The sequence below is a fragment of the Rhinoderma darwinii genome, chromosome 1 (genome assembly GCF_050947455.1).
Source record: "Rhinoderma darwinii isolate aRhiDar2 chromosome 1, aRhiDar2.hap1, whole genome shotgun sequence".
In the NCBI taxonomy this organism is placed as follows: domain Eukaryota; kingdom Metazoa; phylum Chordata; class Amphibia; order Anura; family Rhinodermatidae; genus Rhinoderma; species Rhinoderma darwinii.
This window is the reverse complement of record NC_134687.1, coordinates 33,678,407-33,699,794: the sequence shown is the minus strand read 5'-3', so window position 1 is coordinate 33,699,794 and position 21,388 is coordinate 33,678,407. Positions and strand designations below refer to the sequence as shown.

At 40.1% G+C, this 21,388-nt stretch overlaps 1 pseudogene; it reads left to right on the top strand.

Moving 5' to 3' along the window:
• The first annotated feature begins 7,597 nt into the window (after window positions 1–7,597).
• LOC142748874 (piRNA biogenesis protein EXD1-like) overlaps window positions 7,598–21,388 on the top strand; it is a 28,713-nt pseudogene continuing 14,922 nt past the window's right edge.

Below are 21,388 nucleotides of genomic sequence, written 5' to 3'. Positions count from 1 at the left end.
GTGCTGCTTTTTATTTTTTCCGCGACTGGCTCCCATTGATTTCAGATTAAATCAATGGGAGGCGGTTTTGGAAGTTTTTTGGCGCTGATTCTGACGCAGTGTCCGAGTCAATATGTGAACTGGGCCTTATTGTTAGGGTAGGAACACACTATGCGTGAACACTGCGGATTTTATGCAACACATTTTATTGCGGAAAATCTGCAGCGTATAACAGTAGCAGCAGAGTGGATGAGATTTGAACAAATCTAATGCACACACTACAAAACAATTGACCTGCAGTGTTTCTTGTAAGCCGCAGCATGTCAATCTATGCTGCGGAATCACTGCTCCTCTGCCGCAAAAATTACAATTGAGGAAAAAAAAAGGTATTTTTTTAATTTACATTTTTTTTAAAAGTTTAGACTTACCCCGGCCTCCTGTCATGACGTTTTATCCTATGTGACTGCTGCAGCGGTCACATGGTCTATAGCGTCATCCCAGGAGGCGGAGCTACGTTCAGAAGAGAGAGACGCGTCGCCTAAACTATGGCCGGGGAAAGTCTAAACTTTTTTTTTCCCTGCAGGATTCCCGCAGCGGACATGCCTCACGAAACCTGCGCCACTATTTGGTGCGGTTTTTCTGGCGGAAATCCTTGTGGCTACCGGGGCGGATAAACTGTGTAGTTTTACTCAGCGTATCCGCCTAGTGTGTTCCTTATGATGTCGCTCCTGGAGCTGCTGCCTGTCTCTAAATAGGCAGTTGGTCCAGTAGAATTTGTAATTTTTTTTTTGTTAACCAGCTTAAAAAAATACAAAACTTTTGTTTTAGGCCTTGTTCACATCTGCGTTGGAGGCTCCGTTGCAGATCAGACCAAGAATACCAGATACAATAGTGCAGCATGCTGCGATATTGTTTTCGTTAAAACCACCGACACCCCAACGGAAATCCGACAAAACCCATTAAAGTCATGGGGTTTCGTTGGCGGCAGGTGTTATTTTTCCGTTGCTCTGCTCTGACAGAGGAGAATAACGGAAAGCTGAATGCAGGTGGGAACCCAGCCTAACATTTTGGGCATTTTGAGTAAAATAAAACTTGCACTCCCATGCAGGCGGAGCTTGTACGGAGCGGCGGTCAAGCATGTACTCTGGTGTCTCCGTCATTCCCATACACTTTGAATGAAATGGAAGCGTGCACGCTTGACCGCCGCTCAATTCAATGTCTCCCTCACTGTGGGGGGTGCAGTGAGGAGGATCTGGGGGTTTGGGACCCTCGTTCTTATAAACACAAAAAAAAATAAACAAAAATGAAACTGTAAAATTATTGTTAACCTACCTGCTGGACTCACTTTCTTGCTTCCCGATCCTTTCCCTCGTTCTGGTCCCAGTTGTCCAGGATCCAAGATGGCTGCTACTGTCTCAGACTTGCATATAGAAAGCATTGCCTGCCAGTCTGAGACATGCCCCCCACCTCCTTCACTGCTCTCGGAATCTCTGTGTCCATCTCTTCTGACACTTGTCCTGCTGGCTTCTTGACAGGGGTTCCGGCTGCAGCAACATCCTCACTGACAGCACGTCAGTAGAGTACGGAGGAAGACAGCGCCAGGGTTGGCATGAATCATCTTCTGTATGTAAGTATATCATTGTATGCTTGTAACGGTCTTATATGTTTTATTGTCTGTGTTTTTTTACAGGTTTCACTATCTTGGACTATGTAAGATCGTCGTAGGATCGAATTTTTACCAATAAAATGTTCAAAGCGGGCTGTAGGGGACAGTTTATTTCAATAAACTATTTTTTATACATTTTTCCACTGTATAACAGAACTAGTAATCGAGGTGTCTGACTGACAACTCTCCATTACAATTGCTAGGGTTTGGCGTCAGCCAGAGTTGTGCTATGTCCACTTTTGGATGACACCAACCCCTTCAATCTATTACCCCAGTACCCAACGCACCATGGGTACTGGGAAGAGCCGAGGAATATCAGGAGCGGCCCATCTAATGTGATGGGTAGCCCCTGGGACAGCCGCAGGCTGGTGGTTTTAGGATGGGAGGGAACCAATAGTCATGGACCTACCCATCCTGAGAATTTTGTAATGGAAAGGTGCCAGTCAGACACCTCGATTTGTAGCGCTGTTACACAGTTGAAAAAAATATAAAAAACACTTTATTGAAATAAACTGCCCCCCCTACAGCCCGCTTTGACCATTTTATTGGTAAAAATTAGATCCCACGACAATCCAATGTAGTCCAAGACACGGAAACCTTTAAAAAAACCAGATAATAAAACATATAAGACCGTTACAAGCATACAATGTGATATACTTAAAAAGGCTCTGTCACCACATTATAAGTGCTCTATCTCCTACATAATGTGATCGGCGCTGTAATGTAGATAACAACAGTGGTTTTTATTTTGAAAAACGATCATTTTTTACCAAGTTATGAACAATTTTAGATTTATGCTAATTACTTTCTTAATAGACAACTGGGCGTTTTTTAACTTTTTACCAACTGGGCATTGTAAAGAGAAGTGTATGACGCTGACCAATCAGTGACCAATCAGTGACCAATCAGCGTCATACACTTCTCATTGTTCCAGCCCAGCTGGTTTCACTGCACACACAGCGTGATCTCGCGAGATATTTCTTACTACACATCCCATGCACCACACACCACTCCCCTCAAGACTAGTGGGAGTGGCTATTATTATTTAAAGCACCTGCTCACTCTCCTTCATCAGCGTTTCTGACCTGGCTGTGTCCATTTGTAAGGGGGCTTTTATAGAGGCACCGGAAGCACAAAATAATAATGATCCGATTCTCACCTGTGGGAAGATACCGCAAATCGGCGCGTGATGGGCATGATGATCCGCACCAAACATCGCCGGAAGTGCCATGTAACTGCATGGTCGCAGAGACGTCTCGTCAGACGCTCATCGCCAAGGTAACGCAGATAAACATTTTTAGGCACTCCGGAATGCGGCGCTCACAGCGCATGCGTCGCCAAGCGTCTGTGCAGAAAGCACATAGGTGAGAAAAGTATTGACCAAGGACTAAAATTACCGTCCTGAGACACATATAAAGCGAAATATGTGGTCCATATATTACCGTCCTAAAACACATGTAAGGCGGAATGCATGATCCATAGAAATAGAACAAATACTACATAAACAATAAATAATGTGCATCTTATAAATATATAAATATATAAACATATACATGGCTGTGCAGCAAAATAAGAGATATATATCATTTAAATTTTATATATATATACATAGCAGAAAAAGAGATATATATCATTTAAATTTTACATATACACATATATGTAAAAAATTTGAAAAATATATAAAAATATATATATAAAAAATATATACACATACATATACATCGCAATATTAATAAGTAAATACATAAAGGTGAATACATTAAACATAATTGAGTCAATACACATACATATACATACATCCAAATAAATAAACACATATTCCAAATCCATACATCATACATAAGCCAATATCGACATGATCAATTACAGAGATTTTATGTTTATAAGTCCTTAAGTAGATCCATATATATGTACTTATTTCATAAATGTACATGCAAAAAATACATATATACAGTTAATCAAATCACAATAAATATATGAAAAAATTGTTTTTTTATATATGTTAAAAAACAAACCAAAACAAAACAGAAAACAAACGAACAACAAGAACAAAAACAAAAACAAAAAGAAAACGAAAACAAACAATAAAAACAAAAACAAACAAAAATAAAAATAAAAATAAATATATCCTACATGCCATATAAAGAATAAAATGAACTGTGACAGTAATTGTGAGAAAATAATATATATATAAATATGAATAAAGTGTATACATCAAAAAGATATTATATATGTAAATATAGTAAATTAAGAATAATGTGATCACAAAATATGTGCAATAAATACATAAAAATAATAATAATAAAATGTGATTACACAATAACCAAATTTTCATAAATACAATATGAATAATAAACAAATACACACGTATATCAGGATGAAAAAGAGACACAATACTAAAAACACCCCACGTGAACAAATATCAAGGCATGATAAAGGCAATTATATATACAGAAAAATATATAATATAAAATAGACAAAAAAAGCGAAAAATATATTAAACAAAAAGTAATAAAAAATAATAAATAAAAAATAAATAATAATATAAAAATAAAAAATAAAAAATAAAAATACAACAAATAATAAAAAAATATTAATATAAAAATAATAATAAAAAAAAAAAATGTACGATGGCAAGGCTGGCGACTGTTACTATGGCAACAGGAGCCCTAACAATGGACTCCTGTCTGCCATTACGTAAGCTGATTAGGCCCCGCCCAGAGGCGGAGCCTGATCGGCTTGCTGTCAGTGAACAACTGACAGTTCCAATACATTGCACTACATAGGTAGTGCAATGTATTAGAACATCAAACAAACAGTTGGACATTCAAGTCCCCTAGTGGGACTAAAGAAAAATGTAAAAAAAAGTGTAAAAAATGTAAAAATAAAAGTTGTAAAACATACAATAAAAGTTTCAAATAATAACACAAAACACAATCGCCTTTTTCACTTATCAAGTCATTTATTATAGAACAAAATAATAAAGCCATACATATTTGGTATCGCAGCGACCGTAACGACCTGAACTATAAAAATATTATGTTATTTATCCAGCGCAGTGAACGCCGTAAAAAAAAACCTCAAAAACACTGCCATAATTACTGTTTTTTTTGGTCACTGTCTTCCAAAAATTGAAATAAAAATTGATCAAAAAGTCGCATGTATCCAAAAATGTTACCTAAAAAATCTATACCTCGTCTCGCAAAAAACAAGCCCTCATACAGCTCCATCGACGAAAAATTTTAAAAGTTATGGCTCTCACAACTTGGCGACAGAAAAAATACATTCTCTTTCCAAAAGTAATTTTATTGTGCAAAAAGTTATAAAAAAGTTCTATAAATTTGGTATCGCCAGAATCGTACTGACCCACAGAATAAAGGTAACATGTAGTTTATAACGTACGGTGAACGCTGTATATAAAAAAAAAGTGGCACAAGCTGGGCACGACATATTTGACACTGAATTGGCATATCTAGGGAAAAATTTTAATTTGTACCTTCCGCAGCGCAATCATTTATGGAAAAGACACGTGGGGTGAAAATGCTCACTACACCTCTTAATAAATGCCTTGAGGGGTGCAGTTTCCAAAATGGGGTCACTTCTCAGGGGTTTCTTTTATTATTTCACATCAAAGCCTCTGCAATTGTGAACCAATACTTTATATGTCGCCAAATTAGGCCTCAATTTTACACGGTACTCTTTCACTCCTGAGCTCTGTCGTATGTCCAGGCAAAAGATTAGGGCCACATGTAGGGTGATTCTAAAACAGGAAAACACCGCATAATAATTGAGAGCTGTCTTGTTATGGTGGCACAAGCTGGGCACCACATATTAGCGTATCTAAGGAAAAATTCCCATTTTCATTCTCCCACATCGTGTGCACACGAATTTCTGCAAAACACCTGTTGGGTTAACATGCTCACTACACCCCTAGGTGAATACCTTGAGGGTGTTGTTTCCAAAATGGGGTCACTTCTGGGGGGGATCCACTGTTTTGGTCCCACAGGGACTTTGCAAATGCAACATAGCGACCAGAAACCAAATGCAGCAAAATCTGTACACCAAAAGCAAATGGCGCTCCTTCCCTTCTGAGCCCTGCCGTGTGCCCAAACAGCATTTTATGACCATGTGTGGGGTATTGCCGTACTCCAGAGAAGTTGCTTTACAAATGTTGGGGTTCTTTTTTTCCTTAATTTGTTGAGAAAATTTAAAATTTGGAGCTAAAGCTACGTCTTATTGAAGAAACAGGATTTTTTTTATTTTCACTGCCCAATTCCAATAAAATCTATGAAACACCTGTGGGGGCAAAATGCTCACTACACCCCTACATGGATTCCTCAAGGGGTGTAGTTTTCTCAATGGAGTAACTTTTTTGGCGTTTTCACTGTTTTGGTCCCTCAGGGGCTTTGCAAATACGACATGGCCTCCGTAAACCATTCCTGCTAAATTTGAGCTCCAAAAGCCAAATAGCGCTCTTTCCCTTCTAAGCTCCGCCGTGTGTCTAAAAATCCGTTTATAACCACATGTGGGGTATTGTTTTACTCGGGAGAAATTGCTTTACAAATGTTGTGGTGCTTTTTCTCCTTTAGTCCTCGTGGAAATTAGAAAAAATTAGCTAAACCTACATTATCTTTGAAAGAATGACGATTTTCATTTTCTCGGCCTACTTCCAATAATTTCTGCAAAAAACCTGCGGGGTCAAAATGCTCACTATACCCCTAGATAATTTCCTCAAGGGGTGTAGTTTCCCAAATGGGGTCACTTTTGATGGATTTCCACTGTTTTGGCACCGAAAGAGCCCTTGAAACCTGACATGGTGGCTAAAATATTTTCTAATAAAAAGGAGGCCCAAAATCCACAAGGTGCTCCTTTGCTTCTGAGGCCGGTGCTTCAGTCCATTACCGCACTAGGGCCACATGTGGGATATTTCTAAAAACTGCAGAATCTGGGCAATAAATATTGAGTTGCGTTTCTCTGGTAAAAACTTCTGTGTTACGAAAAAAATAGATTAAAAATGAATTTCTGCAAAAAAAAATGAAATTTGAAAATTTCACCTCTACGTTGCTTTAATTCCTGTGAAACGTTTAAAGAGTTAAGAAACTTTCTAAATGCTGTTTTGAATACTTTGAGGGGTGAAGTTTTTAAAATGGGGTGACTTTTTTGGGGTTTCTAATATATAAGGCCCTAAAAGCCGCTTCACAACTGAACTGGCCCCTGTAAAAATAGCCTTTTGAAATTTTCTTGAAAATCTGAGAAATTGCTGCTAAAGTTCTAAGCCTTGTGACGTCATAGAAAAATAAAAGGACGTTCAAAAAACGATGCCAATCTAAAGTAGACATATGGGGGATGTTAATTAGCAACAATTTTGAGTGGTATAACTGCCTGTCTTACAAGCAGATACATTTACATTTAGAAAAATGCAAATTTTTGCAATTTTTCACAAAATTTTGGTGTTTTTCACTGGTAAATATTGAATTTATCGACCACATTTTTCCACTATCATAAAGTCCAATGTGTCACGAGAAAACAATCTCAGAATCGCTTTGATAGGTAAAAGCATTCCGGAGTTATTACCACATAAATTGAAATATGTCAGATTTGAAAAAATGAGCTTGGTCCTGAAGGGGTTAAGGAAAATATTGAAAGTTGACATTGCAAATATATTATTATTCTGTGGTAAAGAAAGAGCTCAGCGTGTAAACGAACCTCTCAGGATTGTAAATCTCTCCGCCAGCCACCATTATCCGGAACGTGAACCAGCTTCCACTAGGGGCGCTCGATAACACACAGAGGCGAGGTACGGCGGGGTACTGCAGAGTAACATCCGACAACCCTATTGGCTGATAATTACAGAGAAGGGGAATATGAGCCAATTAGCGGCCGCGTAGGTGGCGCACATCTTATCAAGCGACTAGAGAGGGGTTTCTGCCGCAAACGGCAACGTTGAGCGCAATGGAGTGAGTGCGGTGACGTCATGAACCTGCATTATATTTATTATTTTCTTAGAATGCTGTTAGTGACGTTTATAAACGTGCTCAGACTGAAGGACTAATGTGTCTACATTATAAGTAATCTTCTGTAATCTATTATATAGACACAGCTGACGTAGGGTAAGGACTAGAAGAGCTGACCGTTGCTTATATAGAACAAAACTTCTGCCTCAAGCACATAATATGCATAAAAGCCATTTACTCTAATATTTGTCTAAATGTTGCCTGCTGACAACGCATGTAAATCACGTGACCGTGTGCAAATATCTATATGACATCACGCGTCATGTGACTTTATCCAATGGGACAAGGCTGCATACCCGTGTCTGCACGTATGCGTACGCAGCTTTGGAACATGGAAAATTCAGTCACATGATCGCATCGTATGTGTCGTCATATAGACGAGGTTCCTCGCACATAATTCTAGCTATAACGCAAAGGTGAACATAAAACGGTTGTCGAAAATAGTGATAGACGGCAGAGAACAGCACCATTACCGCGCCTGGTTTTCTAAAACCATTGCCATAAGTATTTACATGAAGTTTTACATGTGGATTATAGCTGTTATATTCCCGAATTGTCCATATACTCGCCATTATTCAGGTAGTGGTGCAGCAGAAAGCAATAGCTATTCAGTAGATTTGCAACACGATCCTCAGCACTTCTTTTTTTTTTAAAGAATCTTCTAATAAATGTCCCTAGAACTTTTTCCATGGGAAACCACAATCACGTTTTTTTTTCCCATCTTCGCTATACATTTTTTTCAGAATTTCCTTCTTTTTCAGGAACTGGATCAGTAAAAATACAATGAACGAGCTGGATTATAGCTTCTTGAGCAGGGTCATTAGTAAAAAAGTCATCGTGACAATGACATATGGTCAGTTTCAGGGAACCTTGATACATGTTTACCATGGCAAAGCTGTTATGCTAAGTAAAGGTAAGTCTTTACACTGAAATAATACATCACTACCCATAATCCCCTGCTAGGCACGTAAATGGCGAGTATCACAACTGCTGAGGTGTTCTGAGTCCAAGGACTGTAGTGTAGGTCCTATGCACATGGCAGTGCCTTATGCGAGAAGCTGTAGAGCCCCACACAGGACTCCGTGTTCCGCCACATGGTTCTCCGTATATGATGGAGAAATTCTATTTTGCTGTAAAATATGGTGCCCAAAGTAAGTTTGCATAACAGAGAAAAAAAAATCTACATATGCCTTCATATTAAATCTGAGGTATGTGGAGTTACAGAAGAGTCCTATAATAGTGTATAGGTGCCCTAACATTGCGCTGTACAACTCGGCAGTTGATTTGACCGTATGCATGAGGCCTAATTTGGACAGTAACACTGTTTTAGGGGATTTCTTTTTACACTCTTCCTCTTTACACTGAAGCGAAAAAGATTGTCCTTTTGACCTCCATCTGGCTGGTTACATCCTGGCTGGTTACACTATTACATCCTGAGGGATCCCACAACGAAATTATATCGCGCGATATAAGTGTTTTTAGCATGGAAGCCTATGGGTGACGGATGTCGCTCATCTGCCAAGTAAACATAGATACGCCAGGAAGCTCCCCACATCACTGTCCATATATGTACAGTGATGACAGGACTTTCCAAAGCCGGAGTCGTGAAGCCGGATGCACTCTGCCCACGAACTTTGGCCTTGGGGTAGCTCCTGACATTACCGTCCAAATATCGACAGTGGCGGAAAGTTCTTCTCCAAAGGCGGAATTCCTGGCCAGAGCGTTGCTAACGCTCAGGCCAGGGATTCCGGCATCTCAAAGCTCTAGACGTCACTGTCAATATATGGCCAGTGACGTCAAGGGCTAACCCTGGGCCTAGAGTCCCCAGCCACAGTGCTTCCGACCCTCTGGCTGGGGACTCCGTTATTGTAGCTCCTGACATTATTGTGACAGTGACGTCAGGTGCCTCTGGGGCACAGCGCTTCAGGTAGCCATCTGCCTGGCGGGGTTCAGGCAACGTATCCCACTGTATACCTATAAATTGGGCCTTCCATCAGAGTTATACTGTACATTGGGAGAAGGGTTACCGGAGTCATTGAAATATCAATACTATTTCGATGCTGTGCACCCTCAACCGGTTCAGTACCGTTAATTCATGTATCTCGATTCTAAGTTGTGCGGCAATACAGCTTAGTTTAGTAAAATATGAATATAGTCACTGGCAAGATGTGATGCGTTCGGCGCCGCACTAATGAGCAGCGGCGACGGCCCTGAAGACAGAGTACATGGCGCGCGATCAGGAGCGGGGCAACCAGCCGCAACCCCGCTCTAACAGCGGAAATCAGAGAAACCTATTCCCTTGAATGCTACAATCAAAGCTGACCGCAGCATTCAAGGGGAAAATTAGATGGGGGGTCTCCCCTATGATCGTGTCATAGGGAATCCCTGTGATGCAATCGGGGGACATACCATATATGGACAGACAGCCTCAGGTCCATTGAAGGACCCCAGGGCTGTCTGACCATATTTCCTGTTAGGACACACTTAAGTATGTCCTAACAACTGCCTGTGTAATACACAGGCTAATCCTGGCATATAGACATATGTCAGTACATTAAAATAAAAGTAATAAAAAAATTAATATTCAATAAATAAAATGTAAAAAATATACAAATTCACATTTTTTACAATAAACATTATTAAAATAATTCCCAATAAATAAAATAATATGCACATATTTAGTATCGTCGCGACCGTAATAACCTGCACAACAAATTTATAGCGTCATTTACGACTGGTGTATGCTGTAAAAAAAAAAAGAAAAAAGTTTTTTTCAGCATTTTTGCCAAAATAAAAACGTATATAAATTAAGCAATAATGTAAATGTACCATAAAACGAAGTCTCATACAGCTACGTTGAGCAAAAATAATAATAAGTGAGCATGGGATGCAAAGAGGACTAATTAATGTGAGGCACGAGGTGTTATGAATTTTGAACCTCCATGTGCCTCACATTCATAGTAATTAACCAATCATGTACCTCATACATTAACCCAATGTTACCCATTATGACTGATAAACATGATGGGGTTAATTACTATTAATGTGAAGCACATGGAGGTTCAAAATTCATAATACCTTGTGCCTCACATCAAAAAATGGAAGGACTTTCTTTTTGTGTGGTTTTTTTTGGTATCGAAAATCGCAATACTACACAAAGTATCAGTATTGAAGTCAAATTCCGGTATCGTGACAACCCTAATTGGGAGTCCTCCCGACATATACCGCTGAGTGACGGCTGTAATGTGATGTGAATATGGACCTTAAATGAGTTGTCTGAGAGAATAAGAAAACAAACTGGTTGCAGGAAATACAATAAAATACCAAACTAAACATAATGTAAAGGATCTGCCAGACACAACTTCTGTGTCGATGCCCGTGGTTACTCAGTCTGCACCTGCTCCTAAGTCTGATAGAGTGACTCCTTCTTCTACCACTCAGGTTGGGAGGCTGAGGAGTGGGAGAGCCTATCACAGCCTGGCCAGACGGAGCTAGCTCCTGCCCTCTGTCTATTTATACCTTCATTTCCTGCTTCTCAATTGCCTGTGATTCTGCTTGTTTCCTGGCTCTGCTGCAGCTGCTTGTACTATTTGTCCTCTGCTTCATATTGACCCTGGCTTTACTGACTACTCTCTTGCTCTGCGTTTGGTACCTCGTACACTCCTGGTTTGACTCGGCTCGTTCACTACTCTTGTAGCTCACGGTGTTGCCGTGGGCATCTGCCCCTTTTCCCTTAGCTTCTTTGTACCCTTGTCTGTCTGTCTGTCGTGCACATAGTGAGAGTAGGGACCGTCGCCCAGTTGTACGCCGTCGCCTAGGACGGGCCGTTGCAAGTAGGCAGGGACTGGGTGGCGGGTAGATTAGGGCTCACCTGTCTGTCTCCCTACCCCATCATTACACATAACCTACCAATGAAATCCCCTGCTGCTCCAGCATCAATGTTCTGGTTGTCCCACCGGTCCCTGTTGATGTGTCTTTCAGTGATGACATGACGTTCATGCATGTGACTGCTGCAACCAATCACTGCGCCACTGAGGCCAGTCATTGGCTGTAGCGGTCACATGGAAGAACGTCACATCATCGATGAAGGGAAATCAATAAAAGACCGGCTGAGACCACTGAAGCATCGGCGGCGCTGGATCGGCATCGGATTTAATAGGTGAGTTATGTTTGGTTTGTTATTCTTTCACATTTCCTGCAGCCAGTGTGTTTTCTTATTCTCTCGGACAACCACTTTACTGCCAAAACAGCAAAAAATAAAAACCGCCAGTCAACTATAGTCCTAGAGTCGTCCATGACGTGTACTCCCCCAAACCACATCTGTTTCCAGTATTTTACGTCTCTTTCTTTTGGCTACCAACATCTTTTTTGTTTTTTCTCTCTCTTTTGACCGGCAATAATTTGCTGCTATATTCGGCATTAATGAAGGTGATGATTACCTCATGCTCCGGGATGACTAATTTGTTACTGGTTTTATGTGATTCTGGTGAGCAGTCCTCCACTAAACCTACTCCACGTTTACTTAGGATTTCTTCAGTTTTCCATTTCTTGTTACCATGACAAATAAAATGTGTGGGGGGCTATTAATAAAATTCTATTTTTCAGGCTGCACTGTCGTGTCATAATATTGGATTTACTTCCTTCATGGACACCTTTTATTTTTTATTTTTCTTACTATGGGTTTTATTTATCAAAATTGTCTAACAGGCAGACTTGAGTTGGTGCGAATCAGACCAAAACTTTAAGGGTATGTGCACACGACCTATTTTCAGACATAATTCAGGCATTTTACGCCTCGAATTACGCCTGAAAAGACGGCTCCATTACGTCTGCAAACATCTGCCCATTGCTTGCAATGGGTTTTACGATGTTCTGTTCAGGTGAGGTGTAATTTTACGCGTCGCTGTCAAAAGACGGTGCGTAAAAATACGCCCGCGTCAAAGAAGTGCAGGATACTTCTTGGGTCATTTTTGGAGCCATTTTTCATTGACTCCATTGAAAAACAGTTCCAATTACGTTCGTAATGGACGCTGCGTAAAACGCGAGTACTTGCAAAAACGTCTGAAATTCAGGAGCTGTTTTCGCCTGAAAACAGCTCCGTAATTTCAGACGTAATTTGTTAAGACGTGTGAACATACCCTAAAACAAAAAAAAAAAGAGTTTCCTTCAGGAATTTTGAGACAGATTTTGAACTGCCTGCATGTATTTTTCCACGTTTTTTCGTAGCGTTTTTCACCCGCGGCCATTGAAGCAAATTCAAGGACAGCGGGCGAAAAACACTCAGAAACGAGTACCGCTGGTTTTTTCTGCCTCCTATCGATTTAAATGGGAGGTCAGAGGCGGATACAGCGGGAAGAAAGGACACTCTGCTTTTTTGTTCTGCGAGCAGCCAAGAGCCGCCCAGGGAAAAATTCCTCTGCCTCCCATTGAAATCAATGGGAGGCGATTGCAGACTTTTTTAGCGCTGATTCGGACTCGGTTTCCACGTCAAAATCAACGCCAAAAAACTCAGTGTGGACTGACCCTTAAACTGCTCCAGAAAAATAAAAACTGCATTGTGATTGGTTGCTATGCACAAAATGGTCAGCTTTTCTGTCAGACAGTTTTGATAAATGAGACCCTATAATATGTTCTTAATAAACGTGATCGTTTTCACTCATCATTGGGATTTCATCAGTTATCTTCTGATTACAAGCAGCTGGACATACATTTCAGATAACTGTAAGCCAAATAATTATTCGCACCACAGCTTTTCCTTCCACATCCCCTTACACATGCACTCTTGGCTCGGCCGAGCGTATATGCATTCTCAATAGGAAAAAGGGAGAAAGCCGCTGCCAGACTACTTTGCCAGCGGCTTATCTCCTTGCAGACTGAAGGATCGGGCATGTTGGAATCCAACATGCCGAACCCTTCTCTCTCTTGACATCTTCCATCAGGGAAGAGTCTGGACACCGCCACACACATTAAATGGTCGGCTAGTCCTGCCAAAATCATCGGGTTCAGTTGACATACGTCTAATGTGTATTTTGGCTTTCTTCACATCTGCGTCCTGGTTTCTGTTTATAGTGGAAACCATCACGCAGTGCTAGGTACGCCGTACGACGGATTCCACCAATGCCTGACAAACCCTATTAACTTATGATGGGGTTCCATCGCGGTATCCATCGTTTTTACGAGAAAAATGTTACATACTGTGCCTGGCATTCTGCTTAAAAAGGACAATAGAGAGGCGTATTGTAAGCTGCTGTCAGACTTTCCTCTCACATGTTCCTTTCTGCTTGATGCTAGGCACACTATACCTTCCACACTACCTCCGGTTTAAGAAGCTGTATAATGGGGATCTCATGGCACCCACTTTTTTAAGTCTTTATGGGCATGATAGAAATACCTTTGTCTCTAAGCCAGACTTCGTGTTATTGAATCTAGATGCCTTTCATGCAATATATAGATACTTTATAAATCAGTCAATATGTAAGTGGACTGTAGACATTCAATTTATGTTTCTTTGTGGAAAATGTATTGGTAAAGGGAATGTGTTTTAGGGACGACCCCCTTATGTATGGTAGCTGGACAGGCGATCAGATGATCGCTGCAGTTCTGACATTTCTAACACCCGGAGATCAGCTGTTACCACCAGGAGAAGCCATCTCTGGCTATACATTTTACCTGCAGCATCTGTACAAGGGAAATGTAGCATTATATTCCAGCCATTGAAATTAATCTCCGTCCATGTAATGCATAGTCGCGCCAGAGTTGCCCTACATTCAGGCATATGGAGGCGGGTCCTGAGTCGGAGACCCTCATTTATGACATCCTAATTTCCTAATTCTCTTTATGAGACAACCCCTCGAAGTTGGTTTTTAACATTTCAGTTGTATGTGACGAACTGTGTTAAGATGAAACACAGAAATTGCTTTAAGTAGACTTTTTTTAAATCTATAAAAGCGGATCTGTCATTTGAATAATTACCATATTTACCGGCAGCATATTACAGGGACAGGACGGTTCTACTTTTAGTCCAAACGGCACAAAAATGTTACCTATGATTCCACTGTAGTCTTTGTTATCTGCTATTAGCCAAATGACACAATATATTTTTGGGGGTTATTTAGGATAATAGTAGATGAGACCTGTCCCGTAAATAGCACAGCATATTCAGGTGACAGATCCGCTTTAAATATAGGAGTATTGATTGAAATTAATGAACCCATTTCTCTATTTTGCAGTTAAGGATTTGTCAACAAACATAATAAAACCTGGAATTCACCTGTATTTTGTACCTGAAATCTTAAATGGTAATTCTCTGCATCCACAAAATTTTTGGAAAGGGGATAATGTTTTTGGATAATAAACTAATTGCCATTCAGGCCCAGTCATAGGGCCATAGCACATGCCACGCAGTTTTTTTTGCAACTCCCTGAACGTATTCCTGTGTTGTCAGCCTGCGTGCCCAGGATTAGTGAAACCAGTTACACTGCTGAATTGTTTTAAATAGTACTTATTACAGGAGATTGTCGTATACTTTTGTATTACCTGCAACACAATACCACACGTCACAAGTTATAAGTGAGGAACATAAAAAAAGCGGCTTCACATATTGTCTGTATAATTGTTTGTTTAAAGAGACACTGAATGACCACTTTATTAGAGACACCCATCTAGTAGCGTGTTGGATCTCCTTTGGCCTTCAGAACCGCATCAATTCGTCATGACATAGATTCCACTTGGTGTTGAAAGGAATATTGGCCCATGCAGACAGGATAGCTTCTCACAGTTGTCACTAAAGTGTCCTTCTGCCATGACGAGAGGTACGTGGTCAGCCACAATGCTTAGGTAAGCCCTACTGATCAAACATCCATCCACATGTATCAGAGGACCCAGGGTGGGCCAAGAAAACATTCCCTACACCATTACTCCACCTCTACCAGCCTGAAATGTTCACATCGGACAGGAAGAGATCATCGATTCATGCTGCTTTCTCCAAATTCTGACCCTCCTATCAGCATGGTGCCACAGAAATCTGGATTCATCTAACCAGGCCATGTTTTTCCACTGCTCAGTGATACAATTTTTGTGTTGTTTTTTTTCCCACTGGAGTCTTGCTTTTCTGTTTCCCTTAGACAGCAATGACACTCAAACTGGTCGTCTGCTGTTATAGTTCATCCACACTAAGAAACGACGAGTTGTGCATTCAGACACGTTAGTTGGGCACCAGCGTTGTATTCGGTTGCAATTTTATTGACTGTTCACCGTCCTATCATCAGAACGACTCTTGACATCCTCGTCTGACCCCTTCTTTCTTGATCACACCATTCTTTGTATACTCTCGACATTGTTACAGGAAAAAAAAAACACAAGCTTAGAAGTTTTTGAAATACTGGCCCCGGCTAGCCTAGCACCGATGACTGTGCCTCAGTCGAAGTCGCTGAGATTGCTCGATTTTCCCATTCTAATGGATTCACACTGAAATTGATCGACGGAAAACTTGCTCACTTGATTTTATGCTTCACTCCAGGGTCACGTGTCTGGTGTCTCTTTTAAAGTCGCCATTCAGTGTATATGCCCATTGTCAAGTCTTATAACACGATCTTAGATGCGAGCACCAATCAGCAGCTACTCAAATGTTGCTATCTCTTCCTGTACCAATCTCAGCAGTGGAGGACAATTCTGAAAGATTATAGAGATTTTGCTAAATAGAACAGTGCCAAGAATCACTGAATTCTGAACACTTGTGTGACGTCGTCAACTAGCCTGGAGTCGTCCGATAGAGGCCCACTAGCCTGGAGTGTTATAATACACCTAGAATTGTTTGTGGAGAGTAATAGATCTCTATGGAACTGCAATTTTATAGTGTATTTGGCGTGACCCAGTATGAGCACTCTGAGCTAAAGATAGGTCAAAAACCTTTTCTCTAAGCTTTATTTTAAACCTTGAATCTATTTCATTATAATATTGCTTTATAAATCTGTCTTTGTTATTACTGCTTCAGTGGAATTACAGATTGAGAAGAAAGATGGTCCCAAAGTGGAGTCAAAAGAACAACACCTCACAAGAGAAAGGTGAGAAACGTCAAAAGCTGCTTCACATATCCCTGTATAATTCTTAGTGTTTATTTTAAATCAACGTTTTCGGGGTGAAAGTTAAAGAAATCCATCTTTTTCCCGGTGTGGAGGAGTCCCTGAAATTCTCACCTACTGGTCAGGCCTTGAGCAGAGAGGACAGTAAGATGTTCTTACTACAGTTCCCTGGGTGGGTCATGTTGCCTGGGACCTGAGCATACAGACAGGCTGAAGGAGCAGTCTGCCAGAAGACACCCAATCGGCAAGGAAGATGACAATTTGGGGGTAGGGTGGACCTTCCACTGAATTTTTAGCTTTTGCCCAGAGTGTTCCTTTTAAAGATTACCTTTTACCTTTCTTTTTGCAAGAATTCTGATTTATCTCATGAAATTGCAATTTACAATATTTATAGGATAAGCCTCTGTATTTTTTAATAGGAAACTCACATCCAGCTGCCTTTTCTTCCCTCTCTAAACATTTCCACAATTCTTTGAAATAATACCAAAAAATCTGGTGAGATTTTGCCTGTTTTGAGATATTTTCGGTCTGCACTGGCCTGAAGTACACTAGAGAGGAAGCTGAGCAGGCCAAGTACTGTTTCTGAATAGCCTTCCCAAGGTTAATGTATTTAGGACAGTTGTACTCATAGGATATTTGCCGTAAGCACCAAAAATACAGGTGTGGAAATAACTTAATGAAATATAAAATGTAATTAAATGTCTTTATAATTGGAGACACTTTTCCCCTGAAAGAGCGGCTTGCCCAAACGAATGGACAATCATGTAATACACAGTCATGTTAAGTCTGCCATAGAGGGAGCCGAGGCTGCTTCCTTACCAGTGGCCACTGGTGCTGGCCCCTCTATTGGACATTTGCGCTAAAGTATGTGGCGAATTTATGGCTGACAATTGCGAAAAACAAATCCTAAAATATTTTTTTTGGGGAGTGCGGCCATCATTAGATTAGAAAAACTATTATACTTTTAACCCAGCTGCAGTGGGAATTTCTAGAAATAACACTTCACTTTTACTTCCTGATAAATATTCATGGTGGGGTCTTCAGAGGACAGTAACACTTTCCAATGATTCTTACATGTACAGTTTTTTTCTTGTAGGAGTAAAGATGCTTCATTGCAGATAGTTGAAGAAGCCAAGGATCTAGGGAGAAGAGAGACTGTGTCTTACACTGATCACATGCAAGCTATAAAGGCTGCAGGTATTTAAAAAGATATGGGTAGAATTAAAGGAGCTCTCCATGCAAATTAGCTACACTGTGTTATGCCTAGGGCAGGGCCGAAGGGAGTGGTGGATGACGCAAGCATTTAAAGAACGCCAAAGAGAGAATCCCTGAGTTCATGCCCCATCCCCCTCATGCCTTGCACTGGACAAAACAGTGTATCTGTTTTGCCCTGGAGTGTTCCTTTAATTTTATTGGAAAAGTTCTTGCCCTAAAGCTGTTATCGGAGATAATTCTTTCAGATTTTACCTCTAAATTATGCAGTCAAAATGTTACCAAATAATACCATTATTCACTATACAAGAAACAAATATCACCATACTATTACTGAACAAAATCCAGTATACCAAAGGCAATATTACCAATTATACCATTATACAAGGGATAAACAATACCGCCACACCGTAGCCACATATTAGCAACACATAGTGACAAATTAATACCACCATACTGTTACTGAATAATACTGCCATACCTTGACCACATATTAGAACCACATAGTGACTGAATAATACCACCATGCTATTACTGAATAATACAGCCACACCATGACCACATATTACCACCACACAGTGACTGAATAATACCACCACAGTGTTACCAAATAATACCACCACACCATCACAACATATTACTACTACATAGTGACTAAATATCACCATACTGTTAGTGAATAATACAGCCACGCCCTGACCACATAATACCACCACATAGTAACTGAATAATACCATACAGTTACTGAATAATACCGACACACCATTGACAATATATAACCACCACATAGTGACTGAATAATACCACCATACTGTTACTGAATAATACCGTCACACCATGGCCACATATTGCCGCCACATAGTGACTAAATAATACTGCCATACTGTTACTGAATAATACCGTCACACCATAACCACATAGTGATAGAATAATACCCCCATACTGTTACTGAATAATACCTCCACACCATAACCACATAGTGACTGAATAATACCCCCATACTGTTACTGAATAATACCTCCACACCATAACCACATAGTGACTGAATAATACCCCCATACTGTTACTGAATAATACCCCCATACTGTTACTGAATAATACCGTCACACCATAACCACATAGTGATAGAATAATACCCCCATACTGTTACTGAATAATACCTCCACACCATAACCACATAGTGACTGAATAATACCCCCATACTGTTACTGAATAATACCCCCATACTGTTACTGAATAATACCATCACACCATAACCACAGTGACTGAATAATACCACCATACTGTTACTGAATAATACCGTCACACCATGGCCACATATTGCCGCCACATAGTGACTAAATAATACTGCCATACTGTTACTGAATAATACCGTCACACCATAACCACATAGTGATAGAATAATACCCCCATACTGTTACTGAATAATACCGTCACACCATGGCCACATATTGCCGCCACATAGTGACTAAATAATACTGCCATACTGTTACTGAATAATACCGTCACACCATAACCACATAGTGATAGAATAATACCCCCATACTGTTAATGAATAATACCTCCACACCATAACCACATAGTGACTGAATAATACCCCCATACTGTTACTGAATAATACCTCCACACCATAACCACATAGTGACTGAATAATACCCCCATACTGTTACTGAATAATACCCCCATACTGTTACTTAATAATACCATCACACCATAACCACATAGTGACTGAATAATACCACCATACTGTTACTGAATAATACCGTCACACCATGGCCACATATTGCCGCCACATAGTGACTAAATAATACTGCCATACTGTTACTGAATAATACCGTCACACCATAACCACATAGTGATAGAATAATACCCCCATACTGTTACTGAATAATACCTCCACACGATAACCACATAGTGACTGAATAATACCGCCACACTGTTACTGAATAATACCTCCACACCATAACCACATAGTGACTGAATAATACCCCCATACTGTTACTGAATAATACCTCCACACCATAACCACATAGTGACTGAATAATACCCCCATACTGTTACTGAATAATACCCCCATACTGTTACTGAATAATACCATCACACCATAACCACATAGTGACTGAATAATACCCCCATACTGTTACTGAATAATACCCCCATACTGTTACTGAATAATACCATCACACCATAACCACATAGTGACTGAATAATACCACCATACTGTTACTGAATAATACCCCCATACTGTTACTGAATAATACCCCCATACTGTTACTGAATAATACCGTCACACCATAACCACATAGTGATAGAATAATACCCCCATACTGTTACTGAATAATACCTCCACACCATAACCACATAGTGACTGAATAATACCCCCATACTGTTACTGAATAATACCCCCATACTGTTACTGAATAATACCATCACACCATAACCACATAGTGACTGAATAATACCACCATACTGTTACTGAATAATACCGTCACACCATGGCCACATATTGCCGCCACATAGTGACTAAATAATACTGCCATACTGTTACTGAATAATACCGTCACACCATAACCACATAGTGATAGAATAATACCCCCATACTGTTACTGAATAATACCGTCACACCATGGCCACATATTGCCGCCACATAGTGACTAAATAATACTGCCATACTGTTACTGAATAATACCGTCACACCATAACCACATAGTGATAGAATAATACCCCCATACTGTTACTGAATAATACCTCCACATCATAACCACATAGTGACTGAATAATACCCCCATACTGTTACTGAATAATACCTCCACACCATAACCACATAGTGACTGAATAATACCCCCATACTGTTACTGAATAATACCCCCATACTGTTACTGAATAATACCATCACACCATAACCACATAGTGACTGAATAATACCACCATACTGTTACTGAATAATACCGTCACACCATGGCCACATATTGCCGCCACATAGTGACTAAATAATACTGCCATACTGTTACTGAATAATACCGTCACACCATAACCACATAGTGATAGAATAATACCCCCATACTGTTACTGAATAATACCTCCACACCATAACCACAGTGACTGAATAATACCGCCACACTGTTACTGAATAATACCTCCACACCATAACCACATAGTGACTGAATAATACCCCCATACTGTTACTGAATAATACCTCCACACCATAACCACATAGTGACTGAATAATACCCCCATACTGTTACTGAATAATACCCCCATACTGTTACTGAATAATACCATCACACCATAACCACATAGTGATAGAATAATACCCCCATACTGTTACTGAATAATACCGTCACACCATGGCCACATATTACCATGACATAGTGACTACATAATACCACCACACTGTTAGTGAATACCTACACACCATAACCACTTATTACCACGAC